Genomic DNA, 7,970 nt, shown 5'->3' with positions numbered 1-7,970 from the left:
CACTAAAATAGAAAATGTAGAGACCTGAGCTTTGAGCTTGAGCCAATCCTTTGTCTTTAGCACTTTGAAGGGGTTCCACATCCTCTTGTCCACGCCACTCCACTGTTGAACTTATCTGAAACATACTAGGTAGAAACATTAGTCCAACAAGAGATATGTTGACATTAATTACCAAAATCACCCAGGGAGCACTTGTGCTTTCAATGAGAGGTGTTGGCATCGAGAACAAGTCAGGGGGGTCTTCAGGTTGTCCATGAGGCAAGGAGGCGCGCCCAGGGGGTGGGCGCTGTGACGCCCCCGATTTGACCGTACACTAATCATGCACGCAAATGTGTACGATCAAGATCAGGGACTCACGGGAAGATATCACAACACAACTCTACAACATAAGTAAGTCATACAAGCATCATAATACAAGCCAGGGGCCTCGAGGACTCGAATACAAGTGCTCGATCATAGACGAGTCAGCGGAAGCAACAATATCTGAGTACAGACATAAGTTAAACAAGTTTGCCTTAAGAAGGCTAGCACAAAAGTAGCAACGATCGAAAAGGCAAGGCCTCCTGCCTGGGACCTCCTAACTACTCCTCGAAGCCGAACTCCATGTAGAATCATCCTCGGGATCTCTAGCTCCTGGACTCCAGCATCTGGTTGCGACAATCAGGTATAGAAAGGGGAAAAGAGGGAGAAAGGCAACCGTGAGTACTCATCCAAAGTACTCGCAAGCAAGGAGCTACACTATATATGCATGGGTATATGTGTAAAGGACCATATCGGTGGACTGAACTGCAGAATGCCAGAATAAGGGGGGGATAGCTAGTCCTGTCGAAGACTACGCTTCTGGTCATCTCCATCTTGCAGCATGTAGAAGAGAGTAGATTGAAGTCCTCCAAGTAGCATCGTATAGCATAATCCTACCCGGCGATCCCCTCCTCGTCGCCCTGTTAGAGAGCGATCACCGGGTTGTATCTGGCACTTGGAAGGGTGTATTTTATTAAGTATCCAGTTCTAGTTGTCATAAGGTCAAGGTACAACTCCGGGTCGTCCTTTTACCGAGGGACACGGCTATTCGAATATATAAACTTCCCTGCAGGGGTGCACCACATAACCCAACACGCTCGATCCCATTTGGCCGGACACACTTTTCTGGGTCATGCCCGGCCGCGGAAGATCAACACGTCGCAGCCCCACCTAGGCTCAACAGAGAGGTCAACACGCCGGTCTAAATCCTATGCGCGCAGGGGTCTGGGCCCATCGCCCATTGCACACCTGCACGTTCCGTGCGCGGCCGGAAGCAGACCTAGCCTAGTAGGCGTTCCAGTCCAATCCGGCGTGCGCCGCTTCGTCGCTGACGTCAAGAAGAGCTTCGGCTGATACCACGACGTCGGGATACCCATAACTACTCCCGCGTAGATGGTTAGTGCATATAGACCAAATGGCCAGACTCAGATCAAATACCCAGAACTCGTTAAGCGTGTTATTTATCCGCGAACGCCAACCAGGGCCAGGCCCACCTCTCTCCTAGGTGGTCTCAACCTGCCTTGTCGCTCCGCCATAAAGTAACAGTCGGGGGCCGTCAGGAACCTAGGCCCACCTCTACCGGGATGGAGCCACCTGTCCTTTCAACCCCCTCATCAGAATCACTTGCGGGTACTCAACGAGCCGACCCGACTTTAGTCACCACATGTGTCATGTATAGAGTATATAAGTATATACCCGTGATCACCTCCCGAAGTGATCACGACCCAGTAGTATAGCATGGCAGACGGACAAGAGTGTAGGGCCACTGATGGAATACTAGCATCCTATACTAAGCAGTAGGATAGCAGGTAAGGGTAACAACTGTAGCAACAATGATAGGCTATGCATCAGAATAGGATTAACCGAAAGCAGTAACATGCTACACTACTCTAATGCAAGCAGTATAGAGAAGAATAGGCGATATCTGGTGATCAAGGGGGGGCTTGCCTGGTTGCTCAGACAAGAAGGAGGGATCGTCAACTCCGTAGTCGAACTGGGTAGCAGCAGCGTCGGTCTCGCAGTCTACCGGAGAAGGAGAGGGGGAAGAAACAGTAAATATGGAGCAAACAAAGCATCTCAAAACATAAGGAGGCAAAACGCGGTGCTAGGTATGCCCTAACGTGGTAGGAGGTGATACCGGCGAAGGGGGGAAACATCCGGGAAAGTATCCCCGGTGTTTCGCGTTTTCAGACAGATGAACCGGAGGGGGGGGAGTTGCGAGCTCGATAGGTTAGGGATGTGTGGTGGACGAACGGGATGCGTATTCGGATTCGTCTCGTCGTTCTGAGCAACTTTCATGTAGAAAACATTTTCATCCGAGTTACGGTTTAAAAGATATGAATTTTCAAAGATTATTTGAATTTCTGGAATTATCTGAATTTAGCAAAAATGAATTATGACGTCAGCATGAGGTAACGCTGACGTCAGCAGGTCAACAGGTCGGCTGACCAGTCAAACCAGACAGGTGGGTCCAGTGGGACCCACATGTCAGCCTCTGTTAGTCTAACAGTAATTTAAACTAAACTAACAGTCTAATTAGAGGGGTGGGCCCCATATGTCAGTGTGTGTTTAATCTAACAAATTAATTTTATTTATAAAAAAAATTGTTAGACTAATTAACAGAGGGGGGGCCCGCATGTCAGTGGCTGAGGGCCACCCAGTCAGCACGTTGACCGCGGTCAACAAGTCAAGGGGGGCCCTGGGTCCACCAGTCAGTGGCCCAGGCGGTGCCACGCGGGTGCCACGTCGGTGACGTCGCCGGAATCACGCCGGCGACCATTCCAGCGGCGGAGGTTCGCCGGAGTTGCTTGGATTTCCAGCACGGCGCACCATTCCGCGCGTTTTCGGTGGCGTTCGAATGAGTAGATCGTCCCGCGTCGATCTAGAGCGATCCCGGGAGCGGGGGTGGCCGAAGTGGAGCTCAACGATGACCGCGGGCGGCGCCGGACTACGGGCATCTCCGAAAACCACGCTACGGGCTGCGTTCTAGCTAACAAACGACGCTAGCGGGCTCTACGGACCTCCGGCAACTCGACGGAGGCCACGGCTTGGCTCGGAGATGGACGGGGTGAGCGCAACGAGCTCGCGGACGAGGCCGCACGCGGCAATGGCGACGGCGGCACCGCGAGCCATCTACGGTGTATGAGGAGGAACCAGAGGAAGGACGAGGGGCGGAGGCTTACGGCGCGGCACACGGAGGCCCTCGAGTGAACGGGAGCGCAGAGGGGAGGCGGGATGAATTGCGGCGGGCGGCGGCGACCGAGGTTGGGGAAAAGCTTGACCCGGCCGCTGCAGGGCACCCCAGCTCATCCTGAAGTGCGGGGTCGACGAGGACGACGTAGAGGGAGCTCGGGGACTCGGCGGCTCGACGAACGGTGGTCGGGGCCATGCCTACGGCGAGGCTTCGGCGGCGATCTTGCTCGGGCGAGGGGGTGGGGCAGAGAGAGAGAGAGCGGCCGAGATGGAGAGGGGAGTTGGTGGAGGTAGGTGGGGAGGAGGCCGAGGCGTCGAGGGGAGGGGTCGGCCTTATCCTCTCCGGGTAGTCGTCGTCGAGGCGGTCCGGCGGGGCTCGCCCCTGTTGCGACCCCGGTCGGGGGAACAGGGGGGAAGACGACCCGGGGAGGGGTTGGGCCAGACCAGCTGGAGTGGGCCGAGGCTCGGGCCAGGCACTGTGCACTTGGCCCAGTGCACAGTGGCCTGTGCTTTTACACTTTTGTTTTGTTGTTTTTTTTCTTTACTATTTCCATCTCAACTTCATTTTATTTTAGTTTTATAAAATGCCAAATGAGCACCTAAATTAGTATTACTAATTAGTCCACTGCCACAATTATTTTGGCATATTATTAAATTAGTTATATTATTATAACTTTATAAAAGGCATTAAATTAATTGTTTTTGCTACTGTTTTAATTACTTTAGAGCCCTAAAACATTTTATCAAAGTTTGGTCTCTCCACCAATATATCCTATGAATTATTTGCCACAATAAGAACATTTTAGTTTTTATGTTTGAAAACATTTACTGTTTGCCTATATCTTAAATTTGAATTTGAATCGTTCTGAACTATCGAGAGTTTATCAACAGTAAACGGGGTGACGTGGCATCGTTAACGTGGGATTACTGTAGCTTAATTATCCGGGCGTCACAGGCGCGCCCCCCACCCTCGTGGGCAGCCCGGGACTCTTCTGGCCCAACTCTTTGACTCCGTAGCCTTCTTCTGGTCCAAAAATAAGCTCCGTCAAGTTTCAGGTCAATTGGACTCCGTTTGGTTTTCCTTTTCTGTGATACTCTAAAACAAGGAGAAAACAGAAACTGGCACTGGGCTCTAGGTTAATATGTTAGTCCCAAAAACCATATAAAATAGCATATAGAACATCCAAGGTTGATAATATAATAGCATGAATACTTCATAAATTTTAGATACGTTGGAGACGTATCAGCATCCCCAAGCTTAATTCATGCTCGTCCTCGAGTGGGTAAATGATAAAAGAATAATTTATGAAGTGTGAATGCTAGCAGGTGCACAAGTTTGATCAATGATAACTTTAATCACCTTTTCTAGCATCATTATATGTCATAACAGTAGCTCATCTCATAAAACTTTTCATGATCAAGTAACAAGCTATTCACATTAAAGTATAGATCATAAACTTTCTTGAAAACTAACAAACAGTGCTCTTAGTCATCAAACAATTGCAATTCATCTTATTTTTGGGAAGGGTCTATGTCAGAGCTTTGATTTAGCAAACTCCACATACTCAACTATCACTTAATCTTTCACAATTGCTAACACTCACGTGATATTTATGGGTTCAAGGTTTTAGTCGGACACAGAGAAAGATAGGGGCTTATAGTTTCGCCTCCCAACCTTTTACCTCAAGGGTAATGTCAACAATAATAATTCATGATGACTTACATCCAATTGGATATATATATCAGGATCTTTCCAACACAATGTGCTTTCCAAAGGATAAAATGTAAAAAGGAAAGGTGAAGATCACCATGACTCTTGCATAAGGTAGAAGATAAAAGTAAAAGGTAGGCCCTTCGCAGAGGGAAGCAGAGGTTGTCATGCGATTTTAAGGTTGGATGCACAAAATCTTAATGCAAAAGAACGTCACTTTATATTGCCACTTGTGATAGGGACCTTTATTATGCAGTCCGTCACTTTTATTGCTTCCATATCACAAGATCGTATAAAGCTTATTTTCTCCACACTAATAGATCATACATATTTAGAAAGAAATTTTTATTGCATGTACCGATGACAACTTACTTGAAGGATCTTACTCAATCCATAGGTAGGTATGGTGGACTCTCATGGAAAAACTCGTTTTAAGGGATGTTTGGAAGCACAAGTAGTATCTATACTTGGTGCAAAGAATTTGGCTAGCATGAGAGGGAAAGGCAAGCTCAGCATGTTGGATGATCCATGACAATATATTTTATTTCGGATATAAGAAAACATAACCCATTAAGTTGTCTTCCTTGTCCAACATCAACCTTTTATCATGTCATATTTTAATGAGTGCTCACAATTATAAAAGATGTCCAAGATAGTATATTTATATGTGAAATCTCTCTTCCTTCAATATTCTTTCATGAATTGTTCAAGTGACCAATTCTACGTTTGCTAACTTTCAATGAGTTTACTACATATACTTATTATGTGTGAAGTCATTACTCCCCATGTTATAAGAATATGAAACATATATAAATTCAGATTTATGACATTCAATTCATTCAACCATTTACTCATAGTTTATACATGAATCACATGAGTAAATGAAAAACTACTCCAAAAGATATAAGTGAAGAACACTAAGTAGTCAAATAATTAACTAGCCATGGGAGGATTCTTTTTCATTCAATAATTCAGATCCAATGATTTTATTCAAACAGAAAGTAAAATTGAAAACACGCTCCAATCAAAACACATATCATGTGACGAATAAAAACATAGCTCCGAGTAAGGTATACCAATAGTTTTGAAGACGAAAGTGTTGGAAATATGCCCTAGAGGCAATTTATTATTATATTTCCTTGTTCATGATAATTGTCTATTGTTCATGCTATAATTGTGTTATCCGGAAATCGTAGTACATGTGTGAACACACAGACCATAACATGTCCCTAGTGAGCCTCTAGTTGACTAGCTCGTTGATCAATAGATGGTTACGGTTTCCTGACCATGGACATTGGATGTCATTGATAACGGGATCACATCATTAGGAGAATGATGTGATGGACAAGACCCAATCCTAAGCATAGCACTAGATCGTGTAGTTCGTTTGCTGAAGCTTTTCTAATGTCAAGTATCATTTCCTTAGACCATGAGATCGTGCAACTCCCGGATACCATAGGAATGCTTTGGGTGTACCAAACGTCACAACGTAACTGGGTGGCTATAAAGGTGCACTACAGGTATCTCCGAAAGTGTCTGTTGGGTTGGCTCGGATCGAGATTGGGATTTGTCACTCCGTATGACGGAGAGGTATCTCTGGGCCCACTCGGTATTGCATCATCATAATGAGCTCAATGTGACTAAGTAGTTAGTCACGGGATCATGCATTACGGAATGAGTAAAGTGACTTGCCAGTAACGAGATTGAACGAGGTATTGGGATACCGACGATCGAATCTCGGGCAAGTAACGTACCGATTGACAAAGGGAATTGTATACGGGATTGCTTGAATCCTCGACATCGTGGTTCATCCGATGAGATCATCGTGGAACATGTGGGAGCCAACATGGGTATCCAGATCCCGCTGTTGATTATTGGCTAGAGAGGTGTCTCGGTCATGTCTGCATGATTCCCGAACCCGTAGGGCCTACACACTTAAGGTTCGATGACGCTAGGATTATAAGGAAGGTTTGTATCTGATTACCAAAAGTTGTTCGGAGTCCCGGATGAGATCCCTGACGTCACGAGGAGTTCCGGAATGGTCCAGAGGTAAAGATTTATATATGGGAAGTCACCATACGGTCACCGGAAATATTCGGGGGTATACCGGTATTGTACCGGGACCACCGGAGGGGTTCCGGGGGTCAACCGGGAGGGTCCACCTGCCCCGGAGGGCCTTATGGGCTGTAGGTGGAAGGGAACCAGCCCTTAGTGGGCTGGGCGCCAACCCCCCTAGGGCCCATGCGCCTAGGGTTTGGGGGAAACCCTAAAGGGGGGCGCCCCCCCCCCCCCACTTGCTTGGGGGGCAAGCCACCTCCCCCTTGCCCCCCCCCCCCTCTAGATCCCATCTAGAGGGTCCGGCCCCCTTCCCCCTTCTCCCTATAAATAGAGGGGTGAGGGGAGGGCTGCAGCACCACATCCAAGGCGCAGCCCCTCCCCTCCCCAACACCTCTCCTCCTCCGCGTGTGCTTGGCGAAGCCCTGCCGGAGAACTGTCACTCCACCACCACCACGCCGTCGTGGTGTTGGAGCCTTCTTCCTCAACCTCTCCCTCCTCCTTGCTGGATCAAGGCGTGGGAGACGTCACCGCTCCGTACGTGTGTTGAACGTGGAGGTGCCGTCCGTTCGGCGCTTGGATCATCGGTGATTTGGATCACGACGGGTACGACTCCATCAACCCCGTTCTCTTGAACGCTTCTGCTCGCGATCTACAAGGGTATGTAGATGCACTCCTCCCCTCTCATTGCTAGTAAACTCCATAGATTGATCTTGGTGATGCGTAGAAAATTTTAATTTATGCTACGATCCCCAACAGAAAGAGGGGATGCCTTCCGGGGCATCCCCAAGCTTAGGCGCTTGAGTCTTCCTTGAATATTACCTTGGTGTGCCTTGGGCATCCCCAAGCTTAGGGTCTTTCCACTCCTTATTCTCCTCATATCGGTATCTCACCCAAAGCTTGAAAACTTCAATCACACAAAACTTAACAAAACTTCGTGAGATAGGTTAGTATGATAAAGAGTAAACCATTCACTTTGGTACTGTCTAAG

This window comes from Aegilops tauschii, chromosome 2, assembly GCF_002575655.3.
Source record: "Aegilops tauschii subsp. strangulata cultivar AL8/78 chromosome 2, Aet v6.0, whole genome shotgun sequence".
NCBI classification, from domain to species: Eukaryota; Viridiplantae; Streptophyta; class Magnoliopsida; order Poales; family Poaceae; genus Aegilops; species Aegilops tauschii.
The sequence above is the reverse complement of the archived record's forward strand: the minus strand, read 5'-3'. Positions refer to the sequence as shown.